Source organism: Vanacampus margaritifer, chromosome 10, assembly GCF_051991255.1.
Source record: "Vanacampus margaritifer isolate UIUO_Vmar chromosome 10, RoL_Vmar_1.0, whole genome shotgun sequence".
Taxonomy (NCBI): Eukaryota; Metazoa; Chordata; class Actinopteri; order Syngnathiformes; family Syngnathidae; genus Vanacampus; species Vanacampus margaritifer.
Window position 1 is genome coordinate 2,764,014 of NC_135441.1, and position 23,766 is coordinate 2,787,779.

Consider the following 23,766-nt stretch of genomic DNA (forward strand, 5'->3'; position numbering starts at 1 on the left):
TTTTAATTCACACTAAATTATTAAATCAAATTTCCCACTGCAGTATTATGACCTCGTTCAAACAAGAAAATACCACAAGGAGCAACAATAAAGTAACCAAACTTCGGCTGATGGCGCAAAAGATGAATGAGCTTAATGCAGAGGTGGGCATCGACTGCCGGAGTCCTGCAGGTTTTGCATGTTGCCCTTCTCCAACGCAGCTGATATATGATCAGCTCATCAGCAAGCTCTGCATAAACCTGATAACGATCCTGTTGATTGGAATCAGCTTGTGTTGGAAGTGAGAAACCTCTAAAGGAATATAAGAGTTTGTGTGCGTGGGGGTGAAATACAGGATGTGTGTGATGGACGTGGGCGTTTTAGGAATGGAATGTTGCCAACAAAGGATGCTAATTGCAGGGGGAGATGCAGAACCGTGATAAGGTCAAAGTATGTTGTAAACCACATTTGTTTTACACCGGGGCGGAAAAGTACAAAACAGGAGAAGCCACCCAGTGACGCTGCGGATGAAGATCGGCCAATGAAAAGCAAGCTAAAGTTAAACTGCAGAAAACACATAGCCAATAGAATAATGCCAGGATGCCTTTGTTTCTGTGTCATTTAAATATTGTGTAGTATAACTATTCACTGGGGCAACTCGGAAGAGACTACGTTGGCTGCTTGAGACAGAGACGTATAGAATTGTATGGGTAGGGACCCGGGACCCCAGCTGTTATGTATTAGATTTGAGTGTTAGGAATAAATCCACTCGTGTGTGAAAATGCCGGCTTCCTGATACCTTTCTATTGCAGAACGAGCATGCTATTGTTGGATGGGTGATAGTTTGGTAAGGTCACAAATTGGAGTCAGATTATTAACTTAAGTTTATATTAATATAGAAATAAATTCCAACAATTTATGGTGACCCCGACGTGATGCAAGAGAGGTAAAAAAGAAGTCTGGGACTTCGAGAAAACCACAAGAGTCTGGGACTCGAGGATCTGGGATCCAAGTCCACACCAGGTGACGACCTGATAAAGAAGCCATACCTCCGACCGTCTTTTCTCTTGGATCCACAGTCAAATAAGGTAAGCAGATTCCTTTTCAAATTCTGCACATTGGCAACGCTAAATTATAAGAGAAAGGAGGAGCGGAACGGCGTAAAAGTGTAACAGTGTGGACATTAGTAGGGTATAAAATCTGGGATTTACCTACTAGAATAGGTCGCAACTATTCGTGGTTAGATACGGTGTAAAATCTGGGATTTACGTATCGATACGGTTTAAAATCTGGGATTTACGTATCAGTGTGGAAGCGGTGTGAATGTAAAAACTAAAATTGAACTGCAAGAGAAGTGATTAGGACACGCGCGAGTGGATTTAAGGATGGCAGAGAAGAGAAAGTGTGATGAGGGTCTCGGGTCCCCTGAAGTCTGGTCGGAGATTAATGGTCATTACGCTAAGATGGAATCACAGTTGATTAGTGGAATAGAAAGTAAGAGAATTAAGAAGGAAAGAGAACGGTGTCAGAAGTTGTTTCGGAAATTAAAGAAGGATGAATTGTTTCGCGGAGAACCTGGAACATGGGATATGTCGAAGTTAGCGCGGCAGTTACAGGAAAAGGAGAGCAGAATGTTGGCAAATATTCAAGATATGGAGGAGGAACAGAGCCGAGTCGGATGGCGAAAGCGTCATAAACTTGGAAAAGAAGTTAAAGATGTAGAGAATGATAGACGGGGCATTCACCAATTGGCGACTATTGCGACTGCGCTGGCAGCGATAAGAGAGGAAAAGAAAGAGGAAAAGAAAGAGGAAAAGAGAGAGGATGAAGTGATTGATAAGGGAGAAAAGGCGGAATGTTTTAGAGGCGTTTATCCACAGTTGCCGAGCTCGGGACAGTATGTATTTGCGCCCCCTCCGTATCCGACGGCGTCAGTGATGGCCCCCGTAGTCACTTTGGGGGGCAGAATGGTTTTAGATGTGGAAGATGACGGGTCACGGATGACGCCAGCAACAATACAGTTGATCGAACAGGCTGTGAATAATGAGAGGAAAAGGCTGCGGGGGAGTGAGTCGCCCGTGCGCACGTCAGGGGCGGTGTTAGCAGGAGACGGGGGCACCACTAGTGCAGGGAATAAGAGGACTCCGAAGCTGATAAGGGAGGAGGCACAGGGGAAGTTGTTTGATGGACATAAGGTGCAGACTGAGGAAAGAGGGATGATAGAGAAAATGGTGACAGGAACACAGAGACGGGGGCAGGCAACGCCCAGCAACGCTGATCACAGCGAGGGGGAAGTGAAGAGTGATGAGGAAGGTGAGGTGATGTTACGTGAGCAGCGGCAGATGCTCAGAGCGCTGAGTGAGGAAGAGAGGAGGGGCGATATTGAGGAGAGCAGGTCAAGGGGGCAGCTGGCACCCGCCAGCTGGGGAGAGAAACGCCCCTGGCGGAGATCGCGGAGGTGTTGGTTCGGGAACTGAGGGCGGCCTTTCCCTCCCCAGTGGATGTGATGCCAACAATTTTTAATTATGGGAAAGGTGTTGTGTGATGTTCTAGCGAGATTTTAGAAATCAAAATGGCCATTTGGTCTGTTTCTCCTCACTGCCTTTGTGGAGATGAGAAAAGTGCAGAAGTTAAGTGAATGGAAGTGTAAGTTGGTTTGAGACAGTGATTTGTAAGTGTAGGAAAGAAAGAAAAGACGGGTGGAAAGTAATTTTTTCCCTCCAAAATTCTTTGTCCTCAAAAAAGGGTGAAAAAGAATGGTAAGCAGGAAATCTGCATATTTTGAAAGGATGGGGGCCGTGAGCTGCTGTTTTAAGAAGGTGGTGATTTGTACTGTTGTCTGTTAAAATTAAATTAAACTAAATAAAAAGGACAGGGGGTGTGATAAGTTTAGTCCTCTCTCCCATTGTCTCCATTTGGGAGACTTGTAGTCTGTTGTGTGTGTGAATAGCAGGGGTCTTCTAGTCATAAAATCAAATTGTTCCTGTTATGCGGAAGGATATAGAGGTCTAGGTGTTAACTACAGGCCACTATCATATTATTTTTAAAATCAGATCCGTGTTTTTTATAGTTGAATAAGTAATAAAACCAAATTTTAATTGAAATAGACTTTTCATTGTTGATTGTTATATTTCCCCTGCATCTCTGATAACTTATTCGTAGGTGTGAAAATGATTTAACCTTTGTCTTTATCTGAGTCCCATTCTAGAAGTCTGGAAAGGACTTCCATCCAAGTGGCCAGGGTGACTGACAGCTGTCACATTTTCTTAAATTTGAGGTAACACGTAATGAAGATGTCTATGGTAGACATATGCGTAAATATAGTACTACTACTTGCTATAGTGTAGTGATCAAATTCAAATAAAACCACAAAATGAATAAATTAGGGGTTTGGAAAACAAAATATTTTGGGGGAATTTTTTATTTTATTTTTTCTTGGAAATTGAATGACAACAAGCAGTGTTCTCTTGCTATGATCTCATCTCCCTCTGTCTGTTCCGAGTGTATAAATGTTTCAGGCAGGTTCAATCTTTGACTGAAAGGTGTTTCACTTGGGTGACTCAACCAAAAAGTGCTGGAAATGGAATGAACAGCATTCTCCTGCTATGCTTGATGTTCAGAGTGGAAGGCGAACTGAACAATGGTCACTTTCGGGGGGGGAAGTGACCACACGGACTGCGAAAAGGATGGTACACTGTAAATCCGCTCGTCCTGTGACTGTTCAATGACTCTTATGCATTGTTTGAGCATAATGTCCAGCAACTTTTTGAGCAGACAGGATTATCATCGATTCTGCCATGATGAACTTTTCCTGAGAACTCCAGTACACAAAGCCCAGTGCCCGCTTTGAACTTTGCCCTGATCGACAAGGACAGGAAGGAATATGAACTACAGTTGTGGACTCAAAGTTCTGGAATCATCTGAGTTTGGTGCCTGAGGTCGTATGTTGTATTCTGTTTGTAGACATTTGCACTCTGTACTATGTCAGAAAGGAGATGTGATCTAGAGCAACGCAGTTTCGGAAATTGAGAACAGCTTATGTGAATTAGGGTAGTACAAAATTCAGTCTAATCCTTAAATACTATATTTTCCGTTGTTCGATGCTTGTTGAATTTGGCCTTCTATTTTTTTTCCCCCATTTCTCTTTTATAACTTTGGCTTCTCAGAGTGGACTCAGATATGGAACACTTACGGCGAATTTGCTGATTAAATTTTTAATTTTGATTAAGCTCAACAGCACTGATCTTTGGATTCCACGGGGAATGCACAAAGGCAAAGTTCCCTGCTGTGTTTTTACAAAGCCCCCACTACTCTGTAGAAGAGGTGAGGTTAGTTAGCATTTTAAGAATACTTTTTGGTTGGTTTAAAGTAGGGATTTTGTTTTGTTTTTCTGATTATAACTCGTTTCTTTTACTAGTTGAGATGGCAGATATTTGGAAGATTTGTGACCTGCAATAGATTAAGGGGGTTGTTTAAAAAAAAAAAAAAAGATTTTCTTCTCTTCCTGACCCTAAAAGTCCTCCGCTGCAGTATCTTAATTTACATCTGCTTGAGTTGTTTTTCTCACTTAAAGTTGCCTGAACAGGATTCAAATTTACATTACAAACTCTTGCCTCAAAGGCTTTTGTTTTTATGGCTCCTGGCTAGCTCAGCTGGAGATCTTTTTATAGTTCTGGTGTTGGCCAAATTGGCACAATTTGGTTGTTTTTCTAATGTACAGGACACAAGGTGTCTGTTTTTTTTTAAGCAGCAATTTGGAAGCGGCTGCAGTTTTCACATTCAGGTCTGAAATGATCAAAATTGATCTTTATCAGATGGGGGAATGACTGGTCTGTCTGTGTATGGTTGAAAAGGAAGTCTGATGTGAGAATGACTGGTCTGTCTGTGTATGGTTGAAAAGGAAGTCTGGTGTGAGAATGAAGTTTGGTGTGAGGAATTTACAGGCAGCAAATGGGGAGGATTTGACTTGGAGGAAAAATAAGTTCTACAAAGATGACAAAAGACGACCCTTATAGCAGGAATACGGTAAGTATGTTCCATTTAAGAAACAATTGAAAAGTATAATTTCTAGAGCCCATGGAATATGCCATTTAGGTGTGGAAGGAACATTGACACACCTGGGTGACATTTTTTCATGAGACAAGTTGTTAAAAATGAACTGCAGTGTTTATTTAAGGTATAAGTATAAATCTCTTCTCAGACTGTTCATGGCCCGGCCGGACATGAATAGTTCTGAGTTAAGATGATGTTGTTTTTAAATGATTTACACTGCTATAATAAGAAACCAGCGTTAAAAATACAGAAATTTGATGTACGACAAAGACCAACATTATGCTCAGGCATTGGAGCTGTGGATTGAGACCACAGGTAAACACCCAGGCAGCTACCCTGAAGCTGAGATGATGTTCAGGACGGCGATGCTGAACGGCCTCCCAAATGAGGTGCAAGCGATTATGAGAATTGAAACTAAAGGACAAAAGTGGTACCATTACTCACAGTTGCACCCGGCCCCAGACTTTGTGCCTGCCAATGGTGAGCTTAAAGATTGACTGCCCGGACGGGCAGGTCAAGAGAGGGAATGTGACGATGGCAAGAATTGGATCAAAATCGGACTCGGAAGTGTCTGAACAAAATCGACGACGATGCAAATGTTTAACTTTATTGACTATTTTGTTTGCAGGCTTGTGCTTTGTGTGGACTATGTTAGCGTTTGAACATATGGTGCGGGATGATAGAAGTGATGGAACGAAAGGAGAACGAGTGATGGTGTATCATTCCTGTAATGGAACGGTATGGTATGAAGCAGAGCAAGATGGTGGTAAGACGCTGACACAGACACAACAACTACTGTTAAATCTGAAGTGTAAACAACCGACACAGGTGAACACTTGGGTGAAAGTTACATGGGAGTGGCCCTGGGATTGGAAACATCCAGGAGTCATGGTGTAATGAAAATGTGTCTTTGCCAGCAGGAATACCTCTCGCTCGTGCTGATGTTTGGCTGTGGTGTGGAGAGAGAGTGTTGTACGATAGGCTTCCCCCAATGCCTCAGGTAAGTGCGCCCTAGTAACGCTGATCATGCCAATTAGTGTGACAGCATTAGACATGGCTAGGATAAATTGGGAAGGAGTTAGACAGTGGGGAAGAATCCCCTTCCTTGGGAGGAAGAAAAGGGACATGCAAGAATGGTTGAATGCAGGAGACCCCACGTACATAGATGCAATTGGAGTTCCGAGAGGGGTCCCTGATGAATACAAATTGGTGGATCAAGTGGCGGCAGGATGGGAGAGTATTTTTCTGTTTATTACAGTAAACAAAAATGTGGACCGGATTAATTATGTCCACTATAATGTCCAACGATTGGCGAACTTTACCACCTCGGCACTCCAGGCAGTGCACGAGCAATTGGCAGCCACGTCTCTTATGGCATTCCAAAATAGAATGAGTTTAGATATGATGTTAGCTGAAAGAGGAGGAGTGTGTGGTATTTTTGGGGAGCAGTGTTGTACTCTGATCCCCAACAATACATCTCCTGATGGTCGCCTTACTAAGGCATTGGAGGGTCTGCGCACGCTAAGTAATAAAATGAAAGAGCATTCAGGCGTGGACACCAGTTGGTACTCTGACTGGTTAAACGTCTTTGGCAAATATAAAAGCTTGATTGCATCAGTATTGATGTCTATCGCGATGTTTTCCGCTTTTATGGTGTTATGCGGCTGTTGTTGTATTCCATGTATTAGATCATTGACTGTTAAGACAATTGAACGCACGTTGGGGCCACTACCGCCGGGTGGTCAGTATATGATGATCCCTCAGAAGGACCCCCAGGAAGCGGAGACAGCTGTGGCCCTCCGGGAGTCCGGGATGTGAGTATGTGAAGGTAGCCTCAGGGATCTGAGGCCATGAGAGAGAATGAAATTTTATACTGATTTTCTACTAGAATGAAAGTTTATACTGATTTTCTACTAGAATGAAATTTTTTACTAATTTTTAGTTGTTTATCGATTTTTAGCTCATGTTTAACAATAAAAAACAAGGTATTCGAGTGATGACCTCAGTCGTCTGAGGTCATGAGAGGGAATAAAGGAATATAAGAGTTTGTGTGCGTGGGGGTGAAATACAGGATGTGTGTGATGGACGTGGGCGTTTTAGGAATGGAATGTTGCCAACAAAGGATGCTAATTGCAGGGGGAGATGCAGAACCGTGATAAGGTCAAAGTATGTTGTAAACCACATTTGTTTTACACCGGGGCGGAAAAGTACAAAACAGGAGAAGCCACCCAGTGACGCTGCGGATGAAGATCGGCCAATGAAAAGCAAGCTAAAGTTAAACTGCAGAAAACACATAGCCAATAGAATAATGCCAGGATGCCTTTGTTTCTGTGTCATTTAAATATTGTGTAGTATAACTATTCACTGGGGCAACTTGGAAGAGACTACGTTGGCTGCTTGAGACAGAGACGTATAGAATTGTATGGGTAGGGACCCGGGACCCCAGCTGTTATGTATTAGATTTGAGTGTTTGGAATAAATCCACTCGTGTGTGAAAATGCCGGCTTCCTGATACCTTTCTATTGCAGAACGAGCATGCTATTGTTGGATGGGTGATAGTTTGGTAAGGTCACAAATTGGAGTCAGATTATTAACTTAAGTTTATATTAATATAGAAATAAATTCCAACACCTCCAAAACCTGCAGGACTTGAAGACCGAGATTGCCCACCTCTGGCTTAATGTGATCTTCAAAGTTGTGGCTGATGTCATTTGTTGAGCGGTCAAATTTCCAAAACACTTAAAGGATTAAAATCTCGGATTATGTCCTTACCTGCTATTGGAATTGACTTTGCAGTGAACTTTTAACTGTTCCTGAAAATTCAAATTCAAAGTCAATATATTTTCCCTAAGTTAAGTTGCTATGGACATTTGAAAGATGCAAGTACCAAAACTTAAACCCCTTTTTCTCAAAGCTAGGTATTACAAGCTTCCAAGATTAAAATTGCTGTAATTTTGTCAATTTTTGAGGTGCGTCCATGTATTATATATAATTTTAAAGGGAATTCAGTGCAGAATTTGAATATATCAATATCTCAATTTTGATTTTTTTGGGGCACAAAGACGCTTTTGTCACATATATATATTAGGGGTGCAACAATATGTGTATCTTTATTGAATTGAATACGGGGGTCACGGTTCGGCACATACTGAATCGAACAATACGCAAGACTTTATGACGACGAGGAGCTGTGCTTGTCTACTCCACCTTTTTTTACGCTGCGTTGTGCGCAGACCCATTCACTACACAGTGCTGCCCACCTGCATTTCTCCACTCCCTCCTTGTGTTGTGTTCATGACGTTCAAGACTCTGTCTTGCCTGAATACACATACTGTATTCGAGTGTGCCAATGCCCGCTCCTGATTGGTCAACTGTGAGAAATCCTGCTCCTGATTGGTCGACTGATTTCACGCTTGAAAGCATGCCTTGAACAAAACTACAACAGTATCTCCTCCTGCAAGTGTCACACAATGCTAAACTACGTCAACGGCGCGCCTAAAAATAAGGTGCGCCTTTTGTGTGCACCAAGTTCCAAAATCTGTAAACGTTGTTGTGCAACTTTGATAAGCAGGCTACAAACTGCTCTCACACAAAAAAAAAAGCATTTCCACTGACACATTGCTTTGTAAAGGAAATGTAGATTTTTAAAACAATGATGTCTATTGACTACGATTTTTTTAAGTTTGCGAACATTTTTGGTAACACTTTATAATACCGTTTGTTAGTTAACCTTTTGTAATACATTAGTTAAAGATGAAGTCATGAGAACTCATGTTGAACTAATAAATTGTAAATATGAAAAGATTAGGAATAAATAATTTACAAGTTGTTAGCTAATAACTTGTAAATGCACTAACAAAAGATGAAGTGATGATGAGCTATTATCTGAACTCATGATGAACTAATAATTTGAAACTATTGGACAATTATGAACTCATACCTTGCAAATATTAACTAATGATTAGCTGATGATTCAGAAATACCATTAATAATAATTCAAATGCATAAGTTAAAGATGAGGTCATTATGGGCAATTATGAATTCATGTTGAAAAATGTGTATCTGTGGTATTGACTGTAATACTTTTTGCAGATCCATTCCAACGTTCAATATTGGTGATTCCGCCAATATTTGACTGCAAATGCCTTACTACCTTTTGTTATCATGAACAAACTATATTTTCATATCAACAATTCATTTACTCATCTTTTTTCAACCCCTATTCTAAACTGGCAACACATTATCATGTTCAAATGCTTACCATGTTATCTGCTATTATTTGTACATCATGAACAAGTATATTTTCATGTCAACAACACATGTATTAATATTTTTCACCTGATAAAGTGACCACACACGTACAAAATGTTTCAAGTAACATTTTATTTTTAAATGTCCTCTAAATGTGAACAAGTCTTTATATTCAGTATGTTATACATTGCCAATCTAAAATCCAAACACATTTTTCAGACAAATGAATTATTCCTAGAGATGAACCTACGAAACCGGTCCATACATCTACATTGTACTAGTTAGTTAAAAGGGCTGCCTGTTCCAAACCCTTTTTGTTTTCAAGTTGTTGATACTGTTACTGAAAAGGTAGTACACATTTGTTATCATCAAAACCATTTGTCCGAAAAATCTGTTTTGATTTTAGATTGGCAATGTAAAACATACTGAAGTTAAAGACCTGTTCACATTTAGAGGAAATTTACAAATAAAATGTTACTTGAAATATTTTGTACGTGTGTGGTCACTTAATCAGGTGAAAAGTACATGTGTTGTTGACATGAAAAGATCCTTATTCATGATATATAAATAGTAGCAGATAACATGGTAAGCATTTCAACATGATAATGTGTTGACACTTTAGAATAGGGGTTGAAAAAAGATGAGTAAATGAATTGTTGATGTGAAAATATAGTTTGTTTATGATAACTAAAGGTAAGTTGCATTTGCAGAGAATTTGTTTACATTAAAATATAAGTTGTAAATGCTAACAGTCTACAAATATTGGCGGAATCACCTATATTGAACATCGGAAAGGATCTGCAAAAAGGTTTGTATTACAGTCAATACCACAGATACACATTTTTCAACATGAATTCATAATTGCCCATCTTGACTTCATCTTTTATTTATGCATTTCAATTATTAGTATTTCTGAATCATGAGTTAATCATTAGTTAAAATTTGGAAATTATTAGTTCATAATTCTTCAACAGTTGCAAATTACTGCACTTCAATATGAATTAACATTTGCTCATAATGACTTCATATTTTGTTTATACATTTTAATGATTAGTAATGGATAATTCTTAATCATTAGTTAATATTTGCAAATTATGAGTTCATAATTGTCCAATAGTTGAAAATTATTAGTTCATCATGAGTTCAGATAATAGCTCATCATTTCCTGGAAAGTTTTATGTATGTACTTATTTAAATTTCACTTAACTTCATAAGAGATGCTGCTTTTTGCTTTTGTTAAAATTAAAACGAAAATAAGTGAAAGTTTAACATTTCAGTTACCGGTATGTTAAAATTTTGGAAAACTATAGAAAAGTATTTACTTTTTTGTTAGAAATTTAAAACAAAGCTGTCTATTCTGTATATTTAAATTAAAAGAAAAACATTAAACATGTTGAAAAGTTGTTTTAACAAACATGTTTAATTTATTTTTTAATTTGGATGCTTTGGATTTTTTATTTTACTGCAAAAGAATATCGGCTCCAAATATTGGTTATCAGCACTGAACTAAAGCAAGCATTAACATAGAATTTTTTTATCCACTGATGCCATCACACCACAACAAAAAGGTAAAATATTTGTTTATTGTTTAAATACTGTACAGGGTGTAAATGTAAAAAAACATAAACAGTAATTAAAATAGGAATTTTCTGTTTTTGGAGCTTGGGAACGGATTAATTGCATTTACATTATTTCATTCATTACATTATTATACCGAAAAAAATGTTTCGGAGGTTGAACAATTCGGACTTTGAACAATTCACAGGAACGAATTATGTTCAAACTCCGAGGTACCACTGTAGTTACAAAGGAAGGTATCCGCTGACAGTACATGTCCATGCTGCTTTTCCACCAACAAGCCCAGGATCTTTGAGTTCTGGGTAAAGGGAGTTCTTGGTTGTAAAAGTTCCGCAGGGAATTTATAATTGTGTTTCCACACGTCTTAGAGTTCTTGGTAATTAATTCAAATGAGTTTGATGACGTATGAGTTTGATGAACCCAGGCAATGTAAAAACAACACACCACCAAATTTGACCAACCAATCAGCCTTAGTCAGTGCAGCCTAGCCCCTCAGAGTTCCACCCTGGCTCAGCAAGACCCTGCTGCTGAGATAGTACTCGGATGCCCCCTGGGGAATTTAATTATCCCGGAAAATGTTGTTGTTGGAGGAAAAATGCGCAAACTGAATTTTACCAAGGTAAATTGAAAAGTTCTTCAAAAGTTCCGGCGGTGGAAAAGCCCCTCCTCTACTTTATCCCATTTATGCAAACTGCCATTTTATTTTACTCTGATGGCCCAGTTGTGCAGTTATTTTCTTGGGTCAATATACTGTACATATGATTTAGAGACGTGATTTGATGTCTTGATTTAGATGTCTAAATCAAGCCTAAATCTAAACTACATTGTACATTGACCATTGACTGTTTAAGACATAGTAATCCAACATTTTGCCATAATTTATACAACTCACAGTTACTTTTTTATTTAATATTTAACGTTTACTTTTTATATATTTTCTTGTAGCTCTGGGCTAAAATAGACCGATTATTGACGGGTGAATTTCGGTCTAGATTTAGACGAGATGTCAGTGGGTGATGTTGTCAGCTGCATCGTTTCATCATGTAAGACAATCTGAGTTTACTTCTCTTTTTCTTTTTTAAATCTTGCAACATGTTATTGAGAAAGCAATACAGAAGGAAGCTGAAGCTGGAAGTACTGTATATAAGCCCATGAAGCCAACCACACATAAAAATATAAGCAAGTAGAAAGACAAAATATATAAAGAAAATGTTTACGAGAACAACACTTTGAGTTTCTGGTCTTACTATAAGTTACAACTTTACGCACAACAATTAGTTGAGAAAACAAAAGTGTGTGTCAGTCGGATAAATACAATGCGTGTTCATCTTGAATTCCGTCGAAATCCAAATGAGCTCATGCAGCAGTTATCTGAGCGTTTTGTCACATCTGTAGTTTTTCAGTCGCGGGAGTAGCCCCGCTCAGAGGAATCCAGATACATTCGCCGTTTATTTATTTAGCTGTTTTTATGTTCAGGGGACTCAAGCTTTCCCCCTCCAGTATAAGCTATACATTCATTCGATTCATGATCAAGTTTACGCACTTAACAGCACGTTATAGTTTTAAAAATTTTGCTCACCCTCTCTCTGCTCACCGCCAATGCATTCACGAAGTTGCTCTTCGCTCTCCGAAGAAAACACAACTCCTGTAAATTTCAAACGGAAATCAGCCGGTCAGAAATTCAGCCTTCACTGACAAAGTCAAACTATCCCATATCCGCTTACTTCCACTCCTTCATTTCGACAGACACTGAGCTCTGACAGAGGTGGTTCTGGCTAGGTTTGCGCCCTAGACGAAAGAGTCCCTTCGCACACACACCCAACCTAGGAGACCCTCACCCTCACTAAATATGAACTTGCCACCAATGCAACATTATATTATAATACTTGGATTTTTTTATTTAGATATACAAAAAGATAACTACAACACAGAAAGCACAACATTATTAAATAAAATATGGTATATAAATTGCATATACTTAAGAAATCCCTGAAGAAAGCACACACACACAAAAAGTAACTATGATTAAAAAAACAAAAAAGATTCCTGCAGTAAGCCTAAACTATTTTTCGAACTGGCATTAACATTAACAACAGGTGTAAAGTTCGATCTAAAACTTAACTTTTCCAGCCTTTTTTTTTTAAATGCAATACCGGTAGCCCCTTCAGACCCGCATTTTTTCTGCTGGGTAAAATTTCTTGTCTTTTTTTTCCCTCTTTCTTTTATTTTTTTTTATTTTTTTAGCTTATTTAGACTCTGTTCCCACATGAGAATTTTTGGGGTGCTTATCTCATGTTTTTAGTTGTTAAAGTGGATGCCAGGATAATATGGCTGTAACATGTAAACGTATCAAGCTTATTTGCAACATTTTTAACATAAACATCACGCAAATCAACTTGCGATTGTGATTAGTTAGTTAAGATTCAATCATGAACCAGAAGTGTTGACATCATCCAAATTATGTGAATTATTGGTGTCATGTCCACTGAAACCATCTATGGGTCTGAAGAGGGGTTATTGTCTTCATCATACGAAATCTGATGTGCATCTGTTTGATTGATGCTAATGATGGCAACTCCAGAGAGATGCTCCTGTCACATGGTGGACCTCGAGTACGTTTTAAAAAGCTTAAAATAATAACACACTACAAATTATTTAAAAAGCCTATATCACATGTAGCTTATAAAATGCCATGTTAGAAGTTATTTAACTTGGCAAGTCTACAGTCAGCCAGACTTCTGTGTTGTGTTACAAAGTGCAAACACACTACACCATTAACTAGGTTGCTTATGGGTGAAATTAGTTCCGTCACGTTATGCCTCAATTCTAAAAGTTGCTATTTTAGCTAAACTAAATACCAAGCGATGAGTGCTACCAGTGAGCTAAAATTCTGGGTATCTGACCATATTTGAACACTCAGGAAGTGAGGTACGGAAAAAGCTACTTTTTTCTTTTAAATAAAGTAAATACTTTTTTTCATTTTTTAAAAAAATACATTTTTATTTTCTTTACAATAATATTTTATATGCACCCTCATTAGTCTAAACATAGTATTCTGAATAATATTGTATTTGTAGAATATGAGTTAAGCAGCAAAATCGACTTCTTTTTTTATCCATATCAGGGGCCGGCAATTTTGCCACTCGCTGTCGAATGAAAATTACATCAAAGTTGCTCAGGGCTCAGGTAACAACCAATCACACCTCAACTGTTTTCTGAGATTGGTCGTGACGCTTGCAAGCTGAGTCATGATAATAATAATAATGATAATAATAATATTAATAGTAATAATAATACAATTTTGTATAGCGCTTTTCAGAAGACTCAAAAGCACCTTATAAAACTGAACTATATGGTTTTAACTGAGCACACAGCAAATTGCAAATCAAATATGCACTAAGCAGTGTTATTTTAACACTGTTAGGATAAAAAGTTACACTGTCAGAGCAAATTTCCTTGAGTGTTGGGGTGGATGTTGGGTGTAACCTGAATAGCACTACCTTGAGTGTTAAATTCCCCACAACCTCATTTCCGGTGAAGGAGAAACGTTCCAATTTTCCAGTGCGCTGTTGACATTTCAATAGCAATTCATCCAGTGGAAATGTCATGTGACCATGTGTGGGAGAGACGCATGCGCGAGAAGCTGTGATTATCGCGAGACCGGGAAACCCCAACATGGCAGCGCCCTGCTGCTAAGATAGAACTAGCTCTATTATGCTAAACTAATTCGAGTTTAACCATCATATATCTTGGCTTTTCTCTTATCTCTTTTCATCCGACAGATTTGGAATGCCACCCAACGTGGAGGACCTCGAACGCTTCATTGACGGTTATTTTTACAACTGCGCGATGGAGGACTCTTCCGTCGAGAAACCGTCGAAAAAACCCTCTAAAAAGAGAAAGAATGACTCAGCGACGGACACGGACGACCTAACCACTACGGAGGTCTCGGTCAGTATGCTGGAGTCCATAAATAAAAAATTAGAGGTCCTCTCCCTAATCTGCGAGGACGTCAAAGGATTAAAGGTAAGCATCGAATTCTTCAGCCAACAAGTAAGTGATCTCCAACGCGACAATGCCGAGATACACTCTACACTCGTGACTGTTTCAGCCGAGTTAGAAACCGTTAAAAAGGAAAATAAAATGCTAAAAGAAACTATTCTGGATGTTCAATCCCGTAGCATGCAGGATAATTTAATATTCTTAGGTATATCCGAGAATACCTCTGACAATCCAGAGGTTGAGATAAAAAAATTTATGACGACGTCGTTAAAAATTTCTCAGGAGACGGTAAATAACATCTCTTTTCACCGGGTACATCGGCTTGGAGCCCGTAGGGGCAACAGACCCCGTCCTATTATCGCCAAATTTGAGCATTTTAAACAGAAAGTATTTGTTAAAAGTAAAGGACGGGAGCTTAAAGGGACCTCATTTGGAATGAATGACCAATTCCCTAGAGAGATTAATGAGCGGCGAAAGGTACTGTTTCCTATAATGAAACAAAATAGGCAGGAGGGTAAACGGACTATGATGGTCGTTGATAAACTATACATCGATGGCCAACTATTCTGGAACCCCAACTCCACTCCCTGGCTGTTCTAATTGGCATTGATGGAACTAAACTTTGTTTGATTATTAGATGTAGACATATACATATACTGTATATGTGGTTATAAAACTTAAAATATGAATACTCATTATGTTTAGGCTATATTATAAATATAATAATAATACATAACTATATCTAAAAGTAGATTTAAACAAAAAAAAATCTCGCTTGGGTTACCAGTTACTGGTGTATTTTAATGTTGTTTAATTCCCCACTAACTTCCTTCACTTTCACATCCCTACCCATTTTTTCACTGTTATATTTACTTACACATTTCCTCATATTTTACACAAATTATATAAATCACCTAACTACTTTGATTCTATCCTATAACATGCCAGTATTGACAAATGGCCTATGCAGATATATACACAGGACTGAGCCTATATTGTTTGTATGCATAAATTAGTTCTGGTTTCCTGGAATGTTTGTGGCGCTCGCTCACAGGCAAAAAGAATAAAAACTTTAGACCATCTCTTAAAATTAAAAGCAGATATTTGCCTCCTGCAAGAAACCCACCTACAAAAATCAGAAGAAAAATTACTTATTGATAAGAATTTTAGCCAAGCATACTCCGCCCCTTATAACAGCAGACAAAGAGGAGTCTGTATACTCATACATAAGAATTTACTCTTTACTCTAAATAATACAATAACAGACCCAGAGGGCCGATACATTATTATTCAGGTAACTATATTTAATAAAATATATACATTTGGCAATTTATATGCCCCTAATAATGATGATCCGGCCTTTTTCCATGAATTTTTCTCTCAGCTGTTTGATTCAGCAGCGAATTCTACTATTATTATTGGAGGAGACTTTAACACAGTCTTAAATCCATTAATAGACCGTTCTAATAACACAACATGTATAAGGCGATTACAATCTACTAAAGTAATATGGGACTATATGGATGATTTTGGCCTCGTCGACAGCTGGAGACTTAAAAACCCAAATAAGAAGGAATTTACCTTCTTTTCCGCTGTGCACCGGTCTTTTTCAAGAATTGATTATTTTCTTACAAATAACTCTATTGCTGATAAAACTGTTACAAAAATACATCCTATCATTATTAGCGACCATGCACCAGTCTCACTTTCCCTACAAGTTGATTATACCTTTAAACCACCACCAACATGGCGTTTTAACATCTCACTGCTAAACGATGTAGAGTTTGATAAAATTATAGGGAAAGAGTGGGCAGACTTTTTGGAAATAAATGACTCTCCAGACCTATCGCCATCTCTTCTCTGGGAAGCTGGGAAAGCAGTAATTAGAGGTAAAATTATATCATATTCATCTTATAAAAAGAAATAGGATCAAAAATTAGAAAATTACTTGGAAGATAAAATTAAACAACTGACGGATGAGTACGCAATAAACCCAAATGACCAAATATGGACTGACTTACAAAATACAAAAATACAGTTAGACGATAAGCTAACTAAAAAAACAGAGTTTATAATACAACAATTGAGATACAACAACTTTGAATATAATAACAAATCAGGTAAATTTCTTGCAAACCAACTTCAACGCAATCGGGAAAAATCTCTTATAACGGCTATCAAAGGGACAACTGGTGAATGTACACAATCACCAGAAGAAATTAATCAAATTTTTTATAACTATTATCGCAACCTATACTCAGAAACTAACAAGCCTAACCCTGAGCATATTGAGGGATTCCTCAGTAGCTTAAATATGCCTCAGTTAACTACTGAATATAAAGATATGTTAGAAGCGCCACTTACTATAAACGAGTTGTACAGTGCTCTAGATAGTATGCCTAATGGCAAGGCACCTGGCCCAGATGGTTATCCGGCTATATTTTTTAAGCACTACTGGTTAATGCTTGCTCCGCTATTCTTAAGAGTAGTAACAGAAATTAAAACTAATGGTTACATACGTCCACACATGAATACAGCAGCAATTAAACTTTTATTAAAGCCAGAAAAAGACCCCACCCTTCCATCAAGTTACCGTCCGATTTCACTAATTAACACTGATATTAAAATTATTACTAAGGCTTTCACATCTAGACTAGAAACAGTAATATCGACAATTATTCATAGCGACCAAACAGGCTTTATTAAAGATCGTCACTCTACTAATAATATTAGGAGGCTCTTTAACCTTATTAGCATGTCACAGCGGCATGATAAGAAGGCAGTTATTATATCGTTGGATGCAGAAAAAGCTTTCGACAAAGTTAACTGGTCCTTCCTCTTTGCAGTTTTAAATAAATTTGGCTTTGGGAAATCATTTATCCACTGGGTGTCAGTATTATATGATTCTCCCAAAGCTACAGTTACTACTAATGGGATTATATCTAAGAGCTTTATTTTACAGAGAGGCACAAGACAGGGATGCCCACTGTCCCCTTTATTATTTGCAATATTTATTGAGCCACTTGCAATAGCCATACGCCAGGAAAGAAGGATTCAAGGAATTCACTCTGGGGTAACAGAACATAAAATTAATCTATATGCCGATGATATTTTACTTTATTTAGAAAACCCGGCGATTTCGTTAGGGGAAGTATTTAACTTAATAACTAAATTCTCACAGTTGTCAGATTATTCTATTAACTGGACAAAATCAACACTTCTACCTATTACAGAAAATTCATGGAACCCTGCAAGCCAGGACCCACACTACTCATTTCCTATAGGTAATTTAAAATACTTAGGCATAAAAATCTCACCTAAATTAACTGATTTAATTCATTTAAACTTTTCTCCACTTCTGGATAACATTCATAGTGACTTGGAACGCTGGAATAATCTTCCTATTTCTTTAATAGGACGAATAGCCACCGTTAAAATTAAAGTTTTACCTAAAATAAACTATTTTTTCTCAATGATTCCATTTAAACCTACGGCTAAATGGTTCCAGTTGTTGGACTCAGCCGTTACAAAATTTTACTGGAATAAAAAAAAAAGCAAAGATTAGTCTATCTACTCTTCAGAAAAGTAAATCCAAAGGTGGTCTAGAGGCACCAAATTTTATGTACTACTATATAGCTAACCAGCTACAATATATCGTTCTATGGGCGCAACCCAACAGAGATACTAACTGTTGGCTGGAACTAGAACAGAAGGATTGTAATAACCTCAGACTTCTAGATTTACTCTTTATTACAACATCAATTAAGCGACATAATTGTTTTAAAAACCCAATGATTTCCGCCACCCTGACTGCTTGGTGGAAGGCATTAGAAATTACAAAAGCCCAAGTGGAGCCCTGTGGGCTTTCTCCCCTATGGCATAACTCTGACTTTCGAATTAACAACCAATCGTTTTATTTAGGTGTGTGGGAGCAGAAAGGAATTACACATCTCCACCATCTCTTCTCAGATAATATGTTTATATCATATACATCCTTGCTCCAAAAATACAAAACAACAAACGGAAATTTTTTACATTATCTGCAAGTTAAAAATATGATAAAGAAACAAATTCCAACACTTCGGGGTACGCTCCAACCGCCTGGTTTAGCTGAAGATATTACCAAGCTTTCTCCGACAACAACAAAAAAACTTTCAAAAATATATAAGTTACTTTCATATACGGATAAAATGTCTTTACCCATCTTAAAATGGGAGACAGACTTGTCTATAGCTCCGGAATCTGACTTTTGGATTCAAGTTTGTGAAAATGCATTTAAAATGACAAAACACACAAATTTACAACTTATCCAATATAAAATTATCCATAGAACATACATTACTCAATATATGATGAAGAAAATGTGACTCTCCGACTCCGACATTTGTCTCCAGTGTTTACAAAACACTACAGACACTTATTTTCATGCTTTATGGTTATGCACTCCGGTTATGTATTTCTGGACTAAAGTCTTAGAAAAACTTTCCGCTATCTTGGACTATAGGATACCTTTATCTCCAAACTTGTGTTTGCTAGGTGACCTAACAACAACTGACCTACCATATAAACAATTTCAATCTACACTTGTAGCCCTTACTATCGCAAAAAAAGCAATTCTTGTTAACTGGAAAAATAAACAAACTCTGAATATCGACCAATGGTCTAACCTCCTCATAAATCACATTTTAATGGAAAAAATATCGGCCTCAAATAAAAAACAAATATCAAAATTCATAGAAATATGGTCTACGTATATAGAATATTTTAACCTAATTCTGGTTATTTAATTCTGCCTGTTAGCGAGAGCCACCACATCGTGATAACTTACATTGATGTCTCTGCATTTGACAGTTTGTAACTAATGGTTGTATTTTTATAGTCAGGAACCCAGTTGCTGCCAACAGGATCGAGCAGATTCACCTCCAATGGGCACTAAGGGCTAATATTCGGATTCACCGCATGCCAGGGGACTAACTCTACAGGTGCTGTCCCCCCCTGACTGGGCGTGGGCGGGTCTGCCCCTCTGTTGGCTGCTGGGTGGCAGCTGCGTCTTGGTCGTTCCCTGTGTCTCGTGGGGGGTGCTGTGTTGCGGGGCTCTCCCTGGTGTTCGGGGCGGCGCCGCCCTGGCGCGGTCCGTTGCTCTGGGCCCGGCGACGCGGGTCGGGGCCTGTGGGCCGCCGGGGTGCCCCATGGTTCCCTCTCCCCTCCCCCTTCCTCCCCCTTGCTTCCTCTCCCTCTTTGCCTCTCCCCGCCCGTCCTCCGCCTCCCTGTCCCTTCTCCCTCGTCGCCCTTCCTCCTCCTCTCCCCCTCTCTCTGCGGCCCTGCCGCTGCCTCCTGCCCTTCCTGTCGTCTCCTCCCCCCCCCCCACCCCCCGTCCGCCCTCCTCCCCCTCCCCTAGGCCGGGGGTTCCATCCGTGGCCCGGGTCTCGGCGCTCCGGGGTCCCGGTGGGGTGGGTGGGGGATTGGTGGGTGGATGCGCCTCCCTCCCCGCCCGGTTGGGGGGGGGGCGCAGCTGGTCGCTCCTCTTAACTCACTGCACTAGTTTTGCACAATACATTTTAGGGCACATAACACACTTTGGGGGGGAGTGGGGTAGGGTGGAGACACAGTCTCCGCCCTGCAGCTCCCCTCCAATTTTAATGCACCACACAACTGGGGGGGGGGGGGGGGCATCGGTTGGGGCAGGCCGCAATATGGAGCAGGTCATTGATTCGGTGGAGGCTGGTGTCTGTGGATCTCACTCTGCTTCGTCTGTCCTTTCTACTTTTCCTCAGTTTCTCCTTTGGGCCCTTGAGGTCTCCCTGATTTGTTGGAATTTAGATGTCTCTGGGGTTGGTGAAGGACTCTGGTTAGTGGCCCGGTGGGTGGTGTCTGGTCGGTGCTGGGCTTCGCTTTTCTTTCTTTTCTTTGGTCCCTCTTCGGGTCTCCTGGCAGCCCCACGACTCTGGCTGGATTTTGAAGTGTTCGGTTTAGGTGAACGGTATGGGAATTCTTTTTTTTTTTTTACACGCACGCACGCACAAACAAAAAAAAAAGGGAGAACAATGATGATGACATGTCAAATGATCAATACTGAGCTCTCCCCAAAAAAAGAAGAAGAAAAAAAAAGAAGCAATTCATCCAGTTGTGGCGGCGTGGGTCAGTGGTAGAGTGGTCGTCTTGCAACCCTGAAAGTGTGACTATGTCAAAGTATAGTTGCATTCTTTGACCCATCCAAACCGACTAAGATTTCCACAGATGCCTCCATAGATGGTTTGGGAGCTGTGCTGCTTCAAATGCATGGAGACAAATGGCAACCAATAGCATATGCTTCTAGAACGATGACGGATACTGAACAACGCTATGCCCAAATTGAAAAAGAAACGTTGGGTTTAGTATTTGGCTGTGAGAAGTTCCATAGTTTTGTCTATGGATTACCAACTTTTACTGCATAGACTGACCACAAACCACTAATATCCATCCCAAAAAAAAAGAACCTGAATGACATGTCGCCCAGAATACAGCTTTGCTGAATTATTGTGCTGCAGCTTTGGAGTTCGGATCATAGCAGCTGAGCTACTCATGGGTCGCAAGCTGCACATCACACTTTCATTTATTCTAGAGCACAATTATAATAAAAACGTTGAGCTGACTGCCAAAATGATTAAGCTCAAGCACAGACAGGAATTGAACTATGACAAAACTGCAAAACATCTTGCACTTCTACAGGAAGGAGATGCTGTGAGGATTGAGGGTCCTGAGCGTTGGGACAGAAAGGCGGTGATCCTTGAAGAAGTCATCCCCAGATCTTTTCTAGTCAATGGACAAGTCCTAAGAAGAAACAGGAGAAGTCTTTTGAAAAAAATGTGATGTTGAGAGTAAACCTAAGGGAGCTGGACCAGAACAGCAAGAGGAAGCTGCATCTCATGTTCACCGTGATGTGCTGTCCTCACCAGCCTCAATGACTGTGTCACTCAGACGATCTACCCGACAACTGAGGCCACCTTAGAGGCTTATTGAACATGTTTGAGCTTTCAGTTATATATGTTTTTAAGAAATAAACCTGGCACTGTTAAAAAAAAAACGGGGAAAAAAAAACGTTGTGCTGAACTTAATTTATGTTACTGACCATTTAAAGTTTCAATTGTGAAAAAAGTTTCAGTATTTCAATGTCAAAAGTGTATTTCATTTGCGTAAGAGACTCGTGGTGTGTAGAGAGAATATTGGTCTCATGTTGAGTTTCCCTGTTTGGAAGGGGGATGTAGTGATGTGTGCTGGCCAATAGATGGCAGTGTAGCCTCAAGTGACCGGGGGTTTCCGGGCAGTACAAAAATAAAATAGCCAGCGAATGGTGCATAATCGGAATGTGAATGCTTCTTCTTTACACACAAGAACATTACAGGTTGTGCCATTAGTCAGAATTCAGTGGGGTAAATTGTGCCATTGATAACTGAAGTAAAACAAAAAAATATCATTTTAATCTCACAAACGAAAAGGAAGACAAATTCAATACAAAACTTTGAATTCCAGATTTCAGATGCATTTTCTTCTTTCTTTCTTATTCTGTTCAGCCTTTTTATCTTCTCTCTCCAACTCCATCTTTTCAGGTTTCTCAGTCACAAGTTTTGTTTTTACTTTTTATTTTATTTTTTTTTTTTTACAATTGTTTTTTTTCTGTGGAAAGAAAAAAATAACTTATATGAAGACACATAACCCAAGTGAGCAGAACAACCAGATTTATTTGTTGGAGGATAAGCCCGCACTGTAACAAATTTGTGTAAAATGTACAGTAAAAAAAATGACAGCATTATTTTTATTTTTACAATATTTAACTGTATACCTCAATGCATTATAGGTACAACAAAGTGCATTATGGGTAAAAACAAAGTTAAGTAATTTGCTGTATAATTAGCGGTCAAATACTGTAAATTAAACTGTGTTTTGGCATGTGGATTACAATTAATGTAAATTTTGTCGGGTAAAGAAGCAAATAGCGGACCCTGCATTGTCGCCGGAGCAAGGACAAGAATTCAGCGAATTGGTGAGTAATATTTCAGTGTGGGGGCAGTCTGCATCGTCTTCACATCGCATTTCTCGGATAAACAGGCAACATTACAGCTGACATTCATTTATGCACTCAGCTGCAGAACAGGGACTGATTTAACAACAGTGGATGACTTGTTAGCACATCTGCCTACCAGTGCTGAGGGCGTGAGATGAGTCCAGGCTTCGGCCTTCCAGGGTGCATGTTCTCCCCGTGAATGTGTGGGTTTTCTCCGGGTGCTCCGGTCTCCTCCCACATTCCAAAGACATGCATGGCAGGTTAATTGAGCACTCTGAATTGTCCCTCGGCACAAGGATCTAAATTAACAACCGCCAAAGGCAGGTTAAAATTTATTTTGGTGGGTGGTCATAAATATTTACTAGCCAATTTGGCTGGTAATGCGAAAGGCATAGATGTTTTTTACAAAACCCGGAAGTTAACCCTATAAAGCCAAACGTATCATATTACATACAAGACATTTTGAGCTCTCTATTTCATGAGAATATTTTTTCCCCATTAAAACCCTGACGAATATGATCTGACATGCATTGCACGGATAATCCATTTGAGGGCAATATCAACTTTTAACTGGGACCCAGCTGACCACCTCAAATGGGGCCCATTCACCTGCCCATTCCAAACCCATGTGGGTTTTAGCTAGGGCCCATATGAGGCCCACCTTAAGCCCATCTGTGCTTGCCCACATGAGGCCACCATAAAATCCCTGGCCAAAATTAACTGGGACCCAGCTGGGCAGCCCAGAAAATGCTCTTGATGCTGTATCATTAGTAATCAAACTGTATAGCGCTTTGAGGTCCTAAGGAGGAAAAGTGCTATATAAATGTGGTACTATTTTGCAGAGAAAAATGTAGTTAGTTAAA

General features: G+C 39.3%; 1 protein-coding gene and 1 long non-coding RNA gene across 2 annotated transcripts in view; one reads left to right on the forward strand and one right to left on the reverse strand.

The window, feature by feature from the left end:
* The window catches only part of hvcn1 (hydrogen voltage-gated channel 1), a 35,962-nt gene extending 23,298 nt beyond the window's left edge, over positions 1 to 12,664 (reverse strand). Inside the window, exons 1-2 of the mRNA XM_077577833.1 lie at positions 12,585 to 12,664; positions 12,440 to 12,505 (exon numbers count right to left, since the gene is read on the reverse strand). The gene's annotated coding sequence lies outside the window, so the exon portion shown is untranslated. The remainder of the gene's footprint in view (positions 1 to 12,439; positions 12,506 to 12,584) is intronic.
* A 1,825-nt stretch (positions 12,665 to 14,489) lies between these two features.
* Positions 14,490 to 22,206, forward strand: LOC144058685 (uncharacterized). The gene is made up of 2 exons (XR_013295458.1): positions 14,490 to 14,886; positions 19,742 to 22,206. It is a non-coding gene; the product is annotated as an uncharacterized LOC144058685 (long non-coding RNA).
* Positions 22,207 to 23,766: the final 1,560 nt, after the last annotated feature.